The sequence below is a fragment of the Ictidomys tridecemlineatus genome, chromosome 8, assembly GCF_052094955.1.
Source record: "Ictidomys tridecemlineatus isolate mIctTri1 chromosome 8, mIctTri1.hap1, whole genome shotgun sequence".
Classification (NCBI taxonomy): Eukaryota; Metazoa; Chordata; class Mammalia; order Rodentia; family Sciuridae; genus Ictidomys; species Ictidomys tridecemlineatus.
In genome coordinates, this window is record NC_135484.1 from 29,902,187 (window position 1) to 29,920,862 (window position 18,676).

The window sequence follows — 18,676 nt, forward strand, 5'->3', positions numbered from 1 at the left end:
TACCAATGACGTTCTTCACAGAACTAGAAAAAGCAGTGCTGAAATTCATTTGGAAGAATAAAAGACCCAAATAGTCAAAACAATTCTAAGTCAAAAAAGCAAAGCTGGAGACATCACAATATCTGATTTCAAATTACACTGTAAAGCTTTAGTGACAAATGAACTAAACAGACACTTCTTAAAAGAAATACAAACAGGTATACAAAAAAAAAAAAAAAGTTCAACATCTTTAGGGAAATGCAACCCAAAACTACACTTGAGATTTCATTTCACTTCAGTTAGAATGACAACCACCCAGACTACAAACAATAATAAATGCTAAAGAAGAGGGGGAGAACAACAATTCACAATGCTGGCTGGACTGTAAATCACTATGGAAATCAGTATGAAACTCGAAGACAGGATGAAAGCACCATATGACCTAATTATACCACTCCTTGGTGTTTATCCTATAGAATTAAAATCATCATAATATAGTAATATATGCACACCCATGTTTATAGCAACACAATTCTCAGTAGTTAAACTATAGAACCAGCTCAGGTGTCTGTCATTGGATGAATGGCTAAAGAAAATGTGATATATATATACACACCATAAAGTTTTATTCAGCCATAAAGAATGAAGTTATGTCATCTTGCAGGAAATGGATGGAACTTGAGAACATTATGTTAAGCTAAATGAGCCAAACTCAAAAATTCAAGGGTTGTGTGTTCTCTCTCATATGTGAAAGCTAAAGAAAAAGAAAGAAAGGGGAAATTTCATGGAAATCAAAGAGTAAAGGAAAGAAACATGGAAAAGGAAGGAGGAGATAGAAAAGGAAAATACTGGGGAATGATACTGGCTAAATTATATTGTTACACTGTGTGCAGCTGAAATATGTAACAATGAATCCCACCATTATTTAAAAGTATAATGCACCATTTCCTAAGTCTTGAGCAAACCACTATGTTTTCTTTTCTTTTTTTTTTTTAAGAGAGTGAGAGAGGAGAGAGAGAGAGAGAGAGAGAGAGAGAGAGAATTTTTAATATTTTTTTTTTTTAGTTCTCGGCGGACACAATATCTTTGTTGGTATGTGGTGCTGAGGATCGAACCTGGGCCGCACGCATGCAAGACGAGCGCGCTACCGCTTGAGCCACATCCCCAGCCCCACTATGTTTTCTTTTTCTTTTGGTACCAGGGATTGAACTCAGAGGCACTCAACCACTGAGCCAGATCCCCTGCCCTATTTTGTATTTTTATTTAGAGACAGGGTCTCACTGAGTTGCTTACCACCTTGCTGTTGAGGCTTGCTTTGAACTCACCATCCTCCTGTCTCAGCCTCCCGAGCCACTGGGATTACAGGTGTGCACCACAGCACCGGGCTTCACCATATTTGATCAACCTTAATCCAGTCTATACTCAAAGAAAGGGAATTATATAACGATATGAATACCAAAAGGTGAGGATCATTGGGGATCATCTTGGAGGCTGCCTACCACAACTATTGTTTTAAGATTTAGTTCTCGTTGTTCCTGAAAAGCAAGGCCGAGGAGCCTTTGTGGTTCATATATCAGAATATACACGTCAGTTTTTTTTAATGATATGGTGAATCATGTTGAAGTTAATTGAATAAATATATAAACCAACTTAAAAAAATAATGCACCAATAAAAAAATGGAAAAAAAAAAGAACTAGTTTGCTGGTCACTGAGCTAGCCCAATGAGGAACTATCAAAAAATAACATTTAGCACTGATTAATGTAAAGTCCACATTTTTTTATTAAATGAACAAAATGTGTATATAACATGACCCTTGATAGGACTGTCATTGAATAAACCAGTATAAGAGACACCTGAGGGAAATCTGGCAGGGTGACATTATATTATGAGGACTTTTCTGTGCTAGGCCCAAGAGCTTATTCTTTAGAAGATAGTCCTCAGGGTTAGCATTTTGGTAGTCTAGTTACATGAAAAAACAGTATGTCTAGACACACAAAAGACAAGTTAAAGGTTTTTAGTTCTATTCATCTTGCTGTGATATTGCTCCTTAGTCCATCTAACTTTATCCCTCTATCATCCCTCTGAACCTGAATGCAAGGTGAAGAAAAAGTAGGAAGTTCAGCTTTGGGATGATGATTTATCTAAACTAAGCAAAAGAATTACACAGTGTACCACCCATATTATACAAAATATCTAATAAATGCTTAAGTAAAAGCAAAAGTATTTGATGTACAAAATCCTCAATACACTAAGTTTAAAAGAAAATTAATCTTCACTACATGTCTCCATCTACTATTTATGACAATTTAGATATTAAGTCTATAGATTGGTAAGCAGTTACCATTATGTGAATAACTGGCATCACAATAATTGTTATGATTTCTCAATATCTATTTAGAGAGCCATGATGCTATTTTCATGGAAATCAACAATTCTGAGGGTTGACAAAATCTATTAAAAAAACAAAACAAAACCCAAACACCAAAACACTAAATAGGAGCATATTTTATGTTTTAGTCAATGAAACATTGCAATGATGCCTAGAAGATGGTGAGAGAAGATTTAAATAATGCTAATTTTCTGAACCAGTCATTAAGGAAAGATACAATTAATGGCTTATGTTCTCATGAAACAGTTTTGTTGAAAAAAACTGAAATATTATGAAATATAAGAATTCATAATTTAATACTAATCCCTATCTTAACAATGTTTAAATAGCAGCCTACTTAAGAATAAAACTGTTTCAACACAGAAACAAATTTATCTACAAAGAAAACCTGGATGTAAAGACAACAGACATGATCCTAACAGAAGCTATGTAACTATGTACTAGCTCTGAACTGCTACTAATCTCACTTGTAAAACGCAAACATCATTTTACTGAGCACCTCACAAATTATAATATGCTCTATTTAAAATAATGTCGTATCAGTCAATGCTACCATTAGTTATACTATGGGTAACACAGGGGAGGGAGACAATGTATGATGTTCCTCAACTTACCATGGAGTTCACCCCTAAAAAAATCCACCATTAATTGAAAATATCATAAATGGAAGACGCATTTACTATACTGAATCTACTGAGCATCTTAGCAACACAGTCGACAGCAGACATTGGAGGTTTACCATCTTGATCAGATAGATGGCTGACTGGGAGTTGCCCAGAATCTCAAGAGAGTATCCTATTACATACTGCTTGCCAGGTAAAAGATCAGAATTTGAAGTACAGTTTCTGCTGAATTAATATGACTTTTGTATTTGTGCAAGTTGAACCACGATAAGCCAGGAACCTTCTGTATTTTATAGAATACAACTTTGAACTGGGAATACAAACTCAAAGGTGAAAAAGTTGGTATACTGATTCCTTATTTTGTATAAGCAACATTTATTTTGAACAGATATCTTAATATTTCTAAATAAGTTGTCTTACCGTATGACTTTCAAAAAGACAGCATGTCATTCTGATTACATAAGAAAAAGTTGCTCAGAATCATACCACAGTGATAATTACTGCTAAGTATTATCATATAGACACGTTATTAGATTATTAAATCAATGTATTTATCTATGCAAATTAACTAGGACCATATTTATATGCTCATCCACCAAAGGATTTTTACAAAAATCACTGATAACTTGAGGTATGAAAACAAGCAACACTGAATTAGCTGATTTTCCCTGGATATTAATGAGGGTGAACTTCTCCAATATTACCAACCACTTATATTTCTTTGAAGGTAACTACTTCAAAGTAGTCACATTCACTGTTCATTTTCCTTCTGAGATTTCTGATTTATAAAAGCACTTATATGTAAAAAAATATAATCTCTTCCTTTGGTTAAAAATGATTTATCTATACCTCCACATGTGGCTAACTCCTACTTGTTCTATAGTTAGGCATTACCTTTATTGAATCAATTCTATAACAATAGGCTAGAAATCAAAGTATTAGGCCCCATGCTACAATATAGGGATCCAGCAATGAACAAGACCTGAGGGAATAGCATGTATTCTCAGCACTGAGGGGAGTTAAGAATATAAACTGTTCAGTACTTGGGGGGGGGCAGTATAGCCAGTGTAGGGAGAATTAAAGGGGAAAATGCTATAAAATTAGGCTGGAGATGAAGGAGGGGCCTACCTGTGGGTTTTGTGCTATGTTAAGGATTTTCATTTATCTGAAGAGCAATGATAAGCTAAAAGCAGAAAAAAAAAAGACACATGAATTCACATTTAAAAAATATAGCAATACCCCTTTTGGAATAGCACTGGAAGATAAGAACAGATAAGAAAACCTACTCAGGATATAGTGTAGCAGTCCAGAAGAGAAATGACAGCAGTAACATGAATGAGAGTGGTGGTACTGGTTGAAGATGGGAAGAAACACACAGAAAAAGACAGGTATTTTCAGGAAACTGAATAAACAGGGCTTTGCATTTGATGTGGGGATGAGGAAAAGGGAGAGGGAGGATGACTTCAGGTTTATGGTTTAAGCTACTATTTATTGACAGAAAACACTAAAAGGAGGGCATGTCCGCAGGGAAGACAGGGAAAGGAGGAGGGTATTCTGAATTGAAGGAACTAGTGAGACATCTAAGGAGAGATACACAATATCTCTGGAGTTAGAGAAGATAATGCTAAGTGAAGTTAGCCAATCCCCAAAAATCAAATGCCGAAAGTTTTCTCTGATATAAGGAGGCTGATTAATAGTCAGGTAGGGAGGGGGAACATGGAAGGAACAGACAAACTCTAGATAGGGCAGAGGGTGGGAGGGAAAAGGAGGGGGCATGGGGTTAGAAATGATGATGGAATGTGATGGACATCATTATCCAAAGTACATGTATGAAGACACGAATTGGTGTGAATACACTTTGTATACAACCAGAGATATGAAAAATTGTGCTCTATATGTGTAATATGAATTGTAATGCATTCCACTGTTTCATATAAATAAAAAATTATTTAAAAATTTAAAAAAGAATAGCAAACAGAAAAAAAAAGTTAAGTAAAATTTCATATTAAGTGCACAGCACAAAACTTGCACATGGTAAGCATTTAAATTTAGCTATTCTCACTGTTCCTATTATTATCCTTTCTTCATTTTCCATGGACAGAGAAATGTTCAAAAATGGCAACGATTTCTAGTTACTCATTGCAGTTCTCAAGTTTTGGAACACATTTCTTCAAATTTAAAAGCAATGGGTAAGATAAAAGAATACAATTTTGATGAATCTGGTAAGTGAAATTAGTATTGAAAAAATGCCTAAATTTAACCATGAATTTAAAAATATTCAATAACAAAACCATTCCAAATCAAAACAAATAGTAGTTGATTGTGAGGTTTTTCTTTGGGGAGGCAATATACGAGGAAGATGATGATGGAAATAGAAAAAGAAAGACTGACCAACTATACATTATGAATATTTTGCTAAATTTTACTTAGGTACCTGCATAAGCAGGAAAATTAGAATTACAACAGATGTGGGTATTAAATTTGAAAATTAGATTTTAAGATGTTCACCTCAATTAAATTGCAAGGCATCAGTTTTTAAGTAAGTTTCACACATGTCCCTAGTTTTACTTATTATAGATGGCCACTTAAAAACTGGGAAATTTTCTTTCTTTACAGAGAAGTTTGATATTTGTCCTAAGTTACTAATAATAGAAGACTACAATTTATGAGGTTAATTTAGTCATTAAACTAATATAATTTTAAAAATTATTTTTATTTACAAGTATAATTGTTAATTCACTGGGTAGCTAATAGCAGAACAAACACTCTTCTAGCTTCTGGTCAGTGTTAGGGCTGGTGTCCATTAAGATCAAACTTCTCTGTACTCTGATTTTTATTAAGGGTTTGAATGCAGGTTCAAACTTGAGCCACTGACAGCTCATCAAGAATTTAAGAGAGGGGCTGGAGATGTGGCTCAAGCAGTAGCGTGCTCGCCTGGCATGCGTGCGGCCCGGGTTCGGTCCTCAGCACCACATACAAAGAAAGATGTTGTGTCTGCCAAAAACTAAAAAAAAAATAAATATTTAAAAAGAATTCTCTCTCTCTCTCTCCTCACACTCTCTCTTTAAACAAAAGAATTTAAGACAAAGCACAGCAAGATAAAAACACAAATGAAATATCCTATTTGAACAGTTTTCTTTCAACTGCTTTTATAGGGTTACCTTTTATATAAAAATTTGCTTTAGTGTAGACAACTCATTTCAAGGTCTCATACATGGATGTTAATTTAAGAAAGGGATTATGAAATTAATTAATTGGAAAAATAGTATAAAACTTTTATAGTATCAAACCTTCCTTGTTAAAAAGAGCAAAGAGTAAAAAAAAAAAAACAAACATACATAAAGCAAACAGATTACAGAATATTCTTTCCTCATGTAAGCACCATTAAGAATTTCTTGTTTGAGAATTGAAAGTTACTTTAAAAAAGACAAATACAAAGAATGTGGCTAGAGTTCAGAAGAAAGTCAATTTGTTAAAAATTTAAAGTCTGGACAAAGTCTTTAAATTAACTTCAAGGTAAGAAATTTGGTGATAATATTCAAGCAAAAGGAAGAGTTCTTACACAGAAGATAACTGCAAGAGTGATAAGGAAGTTTTTCAGTGTGAGCTATATTAACTAAATTGCCCTTACTGTAAACAAATTACCCATGGCATGCTAACTTTATAAAGAAAAGGTTTACTTAGCCCACACTTTTAGAGGCTCAAGGGCATGGCATGGTATTGACAATCAGTTCTGGTGAAGGCTTACTTACTTACTGGCAGAGTGCGGAAGCATCAGAGAATCATCACATCATGAGACAGGGGGCACACCTATTTATGTGTGTCTGGTCTCTGTTCTGTTTCTTATAAGAACACCAGGATTCAGTCATGGGGACTCCATCCTACCTTATCTAAACCTAATCACTTTCCAAAGGTATCACACCCTAAATAACACAGAGAGAAAAGAAATTTTCCACCCTCAAACCATCAATAACATAAAACTTTTGGATAACACTCTTGATTGAGTGAAGAATGGGGACCATATTCAAACCATAACAGGAACACTGGGTAAGGGGGGAAAAAAAGAAAAGAAAGAAAGAAAGAAACAAAGACTATGAAGAAGCTCTCCTTCCCCTACCTCCAAGAAATTAACTAAATTTGATAGGGCTCTAATTTTTAAACCCATTTTAAGATGCTTCTAAAGGGGAGCTAGTTGAGAACCTACTGGGTTCTCAAAAAAGGTAATCAAAATAATGGAATTTTCTTTTCAGTAAGCCCCTTAATTTTTTTTTCCTTTATGTGATAGGTTACAGCTTATTGACATGTTGTTTCAAAAAGACATTAACATTTTTCTTATGAAAAAATAGTTGTTATTCTTTAACATAAATTTTACTTCATTTTTAAAAATTTTTACCCATTTATCTTGCACGCTGAGAAGGTATTTGCTGGGGTAGAACACAGTGAGCTACTGATCAAATCAATTGTATTTTCAACTAATGTTGTGAAATGCATCTCTGACACATTTGCTTGTTTTCATTTTATATAATAGCATCATGCACATTCAGCATAAAAAATGTTTGCTCATTAATTTTGGTATCAATAGTGGGTTAGGTACATTGAAAAGATGTTGAGAAAATTACATCTATAATGGTGGAATCTCCCAATTCTTTCTTTTCATCTTTCCTGTGGTGCTTCAGCTCTTGATATTAGCATATAGTAAGTGCCTGATAAATATTTGTGAAAAAGAAATAATAAGAGCATTTATATAATCTGTACAATATAGTATGTGGTATTTCATGATTTTAGCTACAATTTATTGAATATTATAACAATCTTACTATGTGAGTAAGATGTGGGTTTGATGAACCAATAATAAATAAAAATTTCATTCTGCATTGTTAGTAATTCACCAATTTTTTTCAAAAACAGACACCCTGATGTGTGGTTTCTGTCAACTATTATATTATGAATGAATGAAGCTCAGTAAATGAAAAATTGGAACTACATAACTGCTTAGGGTGCCTATCATTCATTGTTAAAAAACCTTTAGCTATATAAAATTTTAATACTGTATGTACCATTGTGAATTAATGGAATTTTGATAAAATGTACATTAATAATGCTGAAGTCTTTCATTGGGTCTTATATCAGTTTATGAAATAAACTTACTATATGTGATTTCCTCAATTCTAAGTGTCTTATGCTTTAAGAAACTGCATGGACAATGCAAATTAAAGTTAATATACTAATATCAAGAGTAAGTCCCTTAAAATGGGGCTATATTCTTACATTATATTATAGACAACATCAAGATTTCCACCCTCTCTTTACTAGGTCTTGTTTCCTGAACTCTTGATTTATACTGGAAACTAACAATCTCCTTCTGCCTCTACACAGTATGTAAAAATGAATGGCTTGTTGCAAAATGCCAGGCGCCATCCTGACTTGTTTACAGACTCTAACAGCTGAATCCAATGGCACACCTGAAACTCCCTCCTATCAGACCTCTCCAGAGCCTAAAGCACTGGGAACCTCTTATTCTCAAAATTCTTCCTCCCTCTCCCTCTCCCTCCCCATCCCTAGCTTCTGAGACATCTCCCTTAGGTTCTCTATCCATTTCAAATACTTTTCTGTGGGCTCCTTACACCAGAACTTCTTAATTGAAGTCTAGGACAGTTCCTGAAAAGCTTGAAACAACAGTTCCTGAGGTGAGGAACCCCTTTGAAATTGTATACAGATGAGTCTGCTTGTGTGCCTGTGGAGGCCACTGTTTTCCCCACATTCTCAGACATGTCGTCTAAGATACCTGCATGTTACAAACCACTGCCTTACATCCCTGTCCTCTTGAAGCTTTCCAGGCTTCAATTGCTACCCATAAGCTTACAGCTGCCTAGGTTAATCCTGATCTATCAGAGATTTGATTCCACATTCCCAAATATTTATTAGGCCTATCTATTAAATTAAAACAATACATCCAAAACAAAGCTCATTGATCTCCTTAAAAATGCTTGCTCTCTCTTTAATTTTAGTGAATGGAGCCACTATCCAATATTCACATGCCTGAATCAGAAATTTCAGAATCCTCCACCCAGTACTCAGAATCTTTCATCTTTCAATTTTTCCTTATGCCCAGTTCACTTTGATTCTAGCTTCTTTTCTGCATTCAAATCAAGGTTTATTTTAGGCTTTCTTACATATCATTATGGCTACAACCCTATAATGGAACTCTTCACTGCAGACAGTCTCCAAAATCATCTACCAAACAGCCACCAAAATTATCTTCCTATTTGTACCATACTCCTACTTAAAGAAATATCTCTTGGCTCTCTTAGAAGAATATAACAGAATCTAATCTGCTTGGCTTCGAGTGCAGTGTGCATCCCATTTCCAATTTTCTTTTTATAATCTAATCTTTCACTTCCAATACACCTTAACATTCTCAACTTTTTACTATTCCAGCTTACAATGGCTGACTTTCAAGATTTTATACCTGCCTAGAATGCCCTTTCCCCACTCCTTCAAATAACAAACTCTTACTTTTAATTGCACTTGGTATGTAACTGATGTGAGCCACAGCCTGTGGGTATACACTGGGAATATAGCTCAGAACAAAATAATCAAGCAAGAAACCCTCGTAGCAGTTATATTCCAGTGGAAGAAAACAAGCAATAAATAGTCCAGCAATTTTTTAACCAGAGAATATGATTGAGGAAACAATATGATAAAAGAAACTCTAGGAGGAATGATCTGGGGAAGGCATTTCAAACATCTTAGAGATAAGAAATGATTTTTAAAATGAGATCTTGATGGATAAGAAGAGGGAGCCAATGAACACTTGAAGAGGACTCAAAAATGAGAAGTCCTATCTGTATTACAACAGCCTACTAGATCACAGGGACCCAGCTTCCTGAAGAGAACTGCTTTGTTTATTTATTTATTATTTATTTATGGTAGTGTGGATGGAGCCCAGGGTACTCTAACACTGTGCTACATCCTTTTTATTTCTTTCTTTTATTTTGAAACAGGGTCTTGCTAAATTGCCCAGACTGGTCTTAAACTTGCAATCCTCCTGTCTCAGCCTCCTGTATTACCTTGATTACAGATCTGTGCCACAATATGCATCCAAGAACTGCTTAATTTAAATATGTGTCTTTAACTAGATCTTGACTCAGTAACTAGCACTTGGTTCTAAATGCAATAAAATATTGCTAAATTAAATAAATATTTTAAGGACAAATTAAGAATTGTGGGGCTGAGGGATAAGTAGAAAATGCAGACATTTATCATGACAACAATAAGAATTTTAAAGATTAGGATTTATACTTGTATACCTGATATAGTGGCACATTGCCTATAATCCCAGCTACTCCAGAGGCTGAGACAAGAGGATCTGAAGTTTGAGGTCAGACTGAGCAACTTAGTGAAACTCAAATCTTGAAAATATAAAGGGCTGGGGATGCAGCTCAGTGGTAAAGTAGTTGTGTAGAATGCTCAAGGGCCTGAGTTTAATCCTCAGTACTGCAGGGGACTGGGAAGATTTACCTTGTAAAAAAGAATAAACCAAGAGGCATGCATTTGCATCATTAATATATACATGAATTAAATGATTATCCAAGCAGTTTCACACTATACATGAAAGTAGAATTTGCAGCCCCAAAGCACTCAAATTTTCAATTTGTCTTATGTAGCTGGAATTATCAAATTATTTCCCTGATTAGGTAACCTCAATATTTGGTTTGAGCTTTACTAGATATAAAGCTACCTGACCAAGCCAAGTTATTACTTGTTTGAGTTAGGACTTCCAAATTCTAAAGGGCAGCTGTATTCAGGAATATTTGCAAATACAGAAATACATTTATGATACAAGAAAATATTATTTTAATTAAAATATACACATGGACTTTCAGCACTATTTATATTCCATTTGCTTCCCCCTAAATGCTAACCTCTCCTCTATTTCACCCCCCCAGGGTCTAACTCATCCATATCTTACAGTTATTTCATGAAAGCTGAAGCCATCATACAATGACTGTCCTGTCAGTCACTTTCAGGATATCAGTAACAGGAATTGATGATAAAGTCATTACTCTTCTATTTAAAAGTAAGAATGAGGATACAACACAAGACAAAGATATAGATTCTGACATCTGAAACACTTCCAAGTTTAACAGGCCCAAACCAAAAATCTAAAAAGGGTAAATCAGGAGGTACACATTCTTAATGCACACACGGATTAAATGCACTCATCTATGTATTACTTGTCAGATAGGATATATCCTGAGAAATGTGTCAATAGGTGATTCTGTACCTGTGCAAACATCACAATATACTTTCACAAACATAGATAAAATAGCTTCTGCTACACACCCAGGCTATATTGCATATATAGCCTGTTGCTCCTAGACTATAAAATCCACATAGCACTTTACTGTCTGAATACTGTAGGTAACAATAACACAATGAATGGTAAATATTTGTGTGTCTAAACATATATAAACATAGAAAGGATACAGTAAAAATGTGGTAACAGCAATTTTTCAATTCCATTATAATTTCAAAAGACAAGAGTAATACATGCAGCCCTTCATTGACCAAAATGTCATTAAGCATAACTGTAATTATCCAAGTAGTTTTCCACTGCATATTGAAGTGAAAGTTTCAAGATTACTGGTCAGCCAAAGGTTTTCTTTGCTACACTGACCTAAAGATTTATGCTAGCAATATGCTGCTGAGAAGATGATAAATTATTCATAAATATATTTAGTCTACTGAGCCATGTCATATCGCTTACTTCATATCCCCCAAGAATACAGAACAGACTGCTTTTGAGATTAGCACACAAAATCTGAAGAAGGTCTCATGAATTGGTGACTGCCTTTAACATGGTTGTGCCTCCTGTGACCACCAAAGGTGCCCAACTGTGGTCAATTAAGGGATCCCAGCATAACTTCAGTAGGCTGCACACACAAGTAATGGGATGCTCAAGAAATGCACTGGAGCCATAAGCAGGTGAGAGAAAAAGGCTCTATGGCAAAACATAAGTAAGTGACAAAAAGGATGGAGTTGTTTTTGTTCTATAAAAGCAGCAGGTTCACCAGGAGTCTCAGCTAAGGTTCAAATAATAATTTGCTCTATAAATGTTGACTATTGCCATAAATCAAATACTCATCTTATTTGCACTTTGGGGTTACATATTGGCTTTACTGTCTTGATATTTGAAGGACAGCAAGCAACATCTGTCCCTGAAAAAGAGTGTGGTGGAAAGGACAGTAGGGAAACATTAACAATGTGTTAGACCTTTGCTCAAAACAGGGAAGTTTTATTATAGACAATAGTATTGACATCCTGGAGACTTGCTGTATTAAAAGTTTCCCAACACAGTCCTCAGGGTATCTAAAATTAAAGAAGTTCTATCTCTACATCTATAATATTTTGGCAAAGTAGTTGTGATCATTTCTTCTCTTTTCTTAGTTATTTTTCAGATCTATAATAAATAATGATAACAATATTATATCAATACTAAGCTAATTCTTGCCAATCTAGTTGCTCAACTAAATCAATGGTCTCAATTAGAATTCACTTTCTTTGAACAGAAAAACAAAAGCCACACCTCTGAAGAGAAAACAAATTTGCTAATCTCCTTAGTGTGTAGAATTTTATAAAAAAAAAATAAAATAAACCTAAAATGAATAAAACTAGCACAACATGGAAAAAGGAATTACAAAACATTAACTCTTCACATTTAAAGAGCAATACATTTAATAGTATATTTCATATACACTTTATAATGTACATTGTATAAAAATGTATTTCAACTAATAAACAAGACCTGGAGATTAGACAAAACAGGAAAGAGTTTATCTCAATAGCAAACAAAGCTGGAATTATCAAATTATTTCTCTGCTTAGGTAGCCTCAATATTTGGTTTTAGCTTTACCATAAATAAATAAATCTATAATCCTACAAAGTCATTCTTAACCACTTGAACTACTGGGGCAAAGCAGCAATTTCAGCAACTTCTAAAATTACAAGAAGGCTACCATTTAGAACATTTACAGTCACACAGAAAACTCAAAGTTAAATGGCCTGGCACTAAAAAGCTTCAAGATTACCATCAATTATGGTTGTACAAGTAAAAAATAGTGTCTTCTAAAGACTAATTCTGCTAAATGAAACCAGTGGAGTCTATTCCTTTTATTCAGAAGTACCATACTGCTAAATAGTCAAGTCCACAGGGAAATAGCATTTCAATAGCTGCAACTTGGTGCATCTGACTTTTGTTGGCCTTCCTTATCCAAGAAACATAGATGTCTCTATTTACTTAGCTCATCTGCCACAAGTGATAACCCGATGCCTGTGTGACTATTCAAAATTTTTTAAAAGTACTCTCCCTTTCCAAAATCTAACAGCAGAGATGAGTCCAATGGTTCAAGATCAAAAAGAACAGAACTTCAATGCTTCAGTAAAAAGCCTATGAACAAAAGAAACAAAGCTTTCAAGTGATCTAATGGTTCACCTTTAACACACTACCTAGTACCACTGCTGACAGCACCTGCTATGGTATCTGCTAATATTTTTTTTCAAATCAAATTGAAGTTCTAAATGCTTCATATTTAATTCTCACAGCAACCCTGTGAGATAATATTAATATTAATTCCACAGTGTGGATGAGGAAACTGGGGCTCAGGACAATGAAAAACACTCCCTAAGACCTTACCATTATTGAAAAGCCATGATGCAGAACACTGGCAACTTGTAGCCATAGTCCATAGTCTCAAAAGTTATACCAACTCTAATCCCATTTATCAGGAGGAAGAGTAACACCCTATTTTTTGGAACTATTTAAGTAATGGAAACAAATGGTTTACTTTAAGATATTCTAAGTACCCAGAGCTAGGGAGTTACACCAAATCAAACCAAGGGCCAATATCTACAGATAGATACTTATTATCTTAGTCATAATTCAAAACTAACATCACCCACATATATCCTGAGAAAACTCTGTCCTTAACTTCATCTGATTTTTAGTATTCTTTCTTAATGGATAATGCTTCATGGTAAAAGTAACCTAAAACCACACTTTGTGCTCCCTTTTTTGATGAAATTTTAAAGTTTAGTTATCGACTCTCACATGAAAGTATATCTGAACTGTGTCAGAAATCATCTCAGTGATTTTTAACATTTAATAGGATCCCTAGCATAATATCTAGCATAAAACCAGCCATGTAAACCAAATTGCCCTTTAGTAACAACAAATAAGACCAGATAAACAAAACTTTTGTTGTGACCTGATTCCTTTCCACTAATAACATAATACTGGAATCTTGTTTTTTCACAACTATACAAACACCCACAACTCCATTTCTCTCCTAAAGAAAAGCCTGTGTCATAATATAAAAACCAAACTTGTCTGTCTGGCCTCAAAAAGATCTTAGATATGTATATAGACTTTCATCCTTTTGAAATATCCCAAAGTGGTAGTCATATGATGACACCAAATCCTGTATCTGCTCAAGTTATGGCAGCCAACCATTGTTTTTATTGTTTCAACTAGTTAAAACAAAGCCCTAGTCATGTTTTAGAAATTTTGGCTGCTTGTAACTTGCATCCCTAGAGCCACAAAAAAAATTGAAATTTTAGGCATCAAGAACTAGATTCTAAAAAGGTTCTCTTCATCCACTGGATGAGTGCCTGAAGCAAAATAAAAATAAACATATTTATCATCAAAATACACAAGGATACAAACAATACACTGTGATGGTGACTCATAGACCTGACCCTCAAGAAACTTGTGTTTTAGCAGGCAAGATGACATCCATACACTAGTAATTACAGTACTAGGCAGTGTGTAACAAAGTATTAAAAAATTCAAATTTGTGTCTATAGTGTATAATAATTGTATTATTAATAAAGGTGGAAGCTACTGTCATTTCTCTGGGATAAATGCACAAAAAGTACCTGAAGGGAAACATATCTCTCATCTAGCTTTACACAACTGAAGAGGCAGCAAGCATATAAAAGGTGCAATAAAATGAGTATAAATTTCAGAAAATCTTTATATTAGTCCAAATGTCACAGTACAGCTAAATATTCAAGGCACTACAAAGTTTTGGTAGTGACCCTATGAAAACATTTTTCTGTAAATTTCTTCTAAAATCAATTTAAACTTTATTTTTCATAGCAATAATTTCATCACATGGTCTATGATGCAACAGAAGGAAATCAATCACCAGGTTTTTACTGTCCTCCTTTACTTAAAAACAGAATTCACCTACTCAGCTAGACTGTACAGTATTTTCGGATTAAAATAACATTTCACACCGAAGATAAGAAATGACATACTCCCAAAATATTCAGCTATGTTTTGCTATTTATTTTACTTTATAGTAAATTCTGTATATTCTATACATAGATACATTCTCAAAGATTTTGGTGTAACAATTTCCCATGTGAAGAAAAATGTGCAAAATTCACTTACGCAGTTCCCTCAAATTTGAAAAAATGTAACTTTATTTCATTTATGCAAAATGACCAAAAAGAGTTGTATTAATTTTTTTAGGATAAGAATTAAAATATATAGCAGACTCTACATTACCCTTTTACTTTTAAAAGAGTGATTATATCTACAACTCCAGTATTACCACTTAGACTTCTAAAGGCCTTTTATTTTGAAAACTTCAAACATTTTCCCATGCCTTATTTCAATATGATCTTTTGATTCTTGGATAATTTTCTTACCTGTTGTATTTACAGTCAATAGTTATTCAAAATGAACACAGGTCATCTGATATGACCACTCCAATTCTCCACTAAAGGAGAAAAATTCAGAAGGAAAATACAACAGATGAAGTAGCATTAATGAAAGTATATACAGGCATATACTGAAAATTCCATTAAAACAAAACAAAACAAAAACACCAGAAAAAATACAAATGGTATAAAAAATCATTTTTGCTTGGAACACAATTAACTAAGGTGAGAAACTAGGACAATACCAAACGATAGGAATGTTTGGGCAGAATGCAAAAAAAAAGCAGAAATTGTATTATTAATAAATGTGGAAGCTAGGTGTTGATCCCCTCTCACACTCAAAATGGACAGAAGACGCAGCAAACAAAGTCCAGGGGAAGTGAGTCAGATGGTAGCCCTGAGGTCAAAGGAGTTCATTAAGTCTCATATATACTATGAAATAAATCTTGGGAGTCAATATCCACAAACTCAAGTGAGGTCATCTCAGAATATCATTCATAGAACAGCCATATTAAAAGATTAAACAATAACATTTGATTCATTAATCCAAAGATCACAATATTGACTTTTTCTTCTTAGAGTCTTAAAATGCAATTCATTTCCCAATGTTCACATTTCCCATTCCTGTTAAAGGAAACCACCCACTTCTTCACACATACATTAAATTACTCCAACTGGAGACACTGAACCTCAATTCCAGATTAAAAATAAATACTTAAAATAAAATACAGGACTCAAAACTCCTATTCTGGCTATCCATCATTTAGGAGAGCCCATAGTAGCAGGTCATTACAATTACAATACATTACATAACATGAAAAGTGAATACACAGCATGAAAAGAAGTGGGACTGGGGATCAAGATGATACTTTTTTGCTTAAGAGAAGTCAATCTTAAGCAAAAGAAATGGAGGACAAAACATAAGCTGTGTTGGACATAATTGCTTCTGTAACAATTTCATTTTCATCATTAATCTTCAGTTTTACATAAAGAGCTTTATTCCCACTGACCACAAAAATGTTATTATTGCAGTATGTATATGCGACCTTTCCAGTATGCCACATAAAAGTCTCATTTACTGACCTAAAATGGTTTAGGAAAGTATAAAACCGTTAAGTAGTTTGTAAAGCTAAAAGAGCATAAACTAATGAATAACTGGGTATTTCAAACTCTGAATAATTCTTTCAACCAGATAGTGTTAAAAGTCACTTTTCAATTTGAATGAACTGCCATTTTCTAAGACTTTGAAAGAGACAGAAATGTTCTAAACCCTAAACACAGAAGCTCACACTAATTACTGCTAGTGTCGCTTTGGATCTGCAGGTGACAGATGCAGTCGGAGTTCACAGATGTGGACTGGCTGCAGTTTGCGTCTTATTGCAATAAGCACACTGAAAGACCCTGCAAATGCACATCTCCGCAGGAGAGCTTTTTAAAAAACCGTCATTCCCTATTCGATTTATTTTTAAGGCTCTTACTGGCTATTACTAAGCTATTATCCCTGCTCTCATTCTTACCCTATGCTACCCACAATTCGGTACCAGATCCTTATTCATCAAGCCTAATTTTGGTTCAGTAATAACAATGATAATAAACTGGGGCTGTTAACACTGGCAGCACCAGGCGCCCATGAAGCCGCTATCTGGGAGCCTTCCCGCTGGTGCAGAGGCCACTTGAAGTTTTCTGGGAAGCAACGGACCCCAAGCATCTTTGCAGGGTTCCTCTATTCCCAGGTTGAGGGTTCCACAGAGACAGATGGGGAACTCCCTTCCCGGTCTTTCCCAGCGGAGGCTTACCCCACACCCGACTCGATAAAGATCCTAGGCAGGGACGCCCCACCCCCACCCCGTTATCCCTAATGAGATGCCCCCAAATCATTCCCGGTCCTCCTAAGACTGGTCCCTCCCTCGGCCACCGGGCCAGTTTCCCACATCTCGCTCCTCTCCTCCAGTCCCCGCCCCCGCACACTCCACCCGCCGCGCGGCCCTGGCTCGGCACACGCCCGCCCGGCGACCAGACGCCCCGCGGCCGGCGCTGGGGCCGCCCAGTGGCCCGCCTCCCCCCGCCCAGGATCGCCGACGGGGTTACCGTGGGAAGACGGGGCGGCCGCAGAGGACGCGGCGGCAGCGCTGCTGCCGGTTGCGTCGGATGCGAAGGAGAAGCTGGAGCACAAGAATGAAGATGAGGCGGGCGCGCTCCCCAGTCTCCATGGAACTCCCGCCCCGGCCCGTTGCTAGGAGCCCCCGAGGCTCGGGCTCCGTCTTTCGTGCTTTGTTGTTCCGGGTACAGGGCGGCCCCTGCTTCCCCGCGACAATAAATAGACCAGACGCGGAGGAGCATAGAGACGGCGCGCAGGGGCTAGAGCGCCACCGGACAGGGCGCTCTGGGGCTCCTCGCTAGCCACTCATTTCCGGCTCTCTCTGCTCCCGTCACTTTTCCCCGCCCCTGTCCCCTTTCCCTTTTCCTCCTTCCTGGTACCAGAGTCCAGCCTCTCCTGACCTCAGGTTTAGCGAGGCTGGCGTGACATGGGGCGATGAGTGGTCTTTGGCCGGACTTTTTTTTTTTTTTTTTTTTTTTGAGAATCGCTTGAAAAGATTGTAAATAATCCGCATCCCTCGTATATTTTTAGTTGATTTCTAAACGTGTAATTTCTCGGTACTTTATACATAAATGGGCTTTAAATTTTTGTCAAACCTCAGAACTTTCTTGTCCGTTCAATTTATACAAAATGTCTTTCGTATCACGATTAAAGTAGTCTTTAACCACTAAACGATTCTGTCACTATTTTAGTCAAACGCGTTAATTTACGACGTCGCGGTAAAGCTCTTACTGAGAAATTCGAATCCTAGTCCTAAAAGAGAGCGGCAGGGGATGATGGAGAGAGAAAAATGGACGGATAACGAGGGAGCTTATGCCACTTCTGTCGCCTGTTCCTTCGATAGTCCTTACTCAAC

At 35.9% G+C, this 18,676-nt stretch overlaps 1 protein-coding gene across 1 annotated transcript in view; it reads right to left on the reverse strand.

The window, feature by feature from the left end:
- Window positions 1–18,060, reverse strand: part of Tbpl1 (TATA-box binding protein like 1) — a 32,363-nt gene extending 14,303 nt beyond the window's left edge. Inside the window, exon 1 of the mRNA XM_005329776.4 lies at window positions 17,811–18,060. The gene's annotated coding sequence lies outside the window, so the exon portion shown is untranslated. The remainder of the gene's footprint in view (window positions 1–17,810) is intronic.
- Window positions 18,061–18,676: the final 616 nt, after the last annotated feature.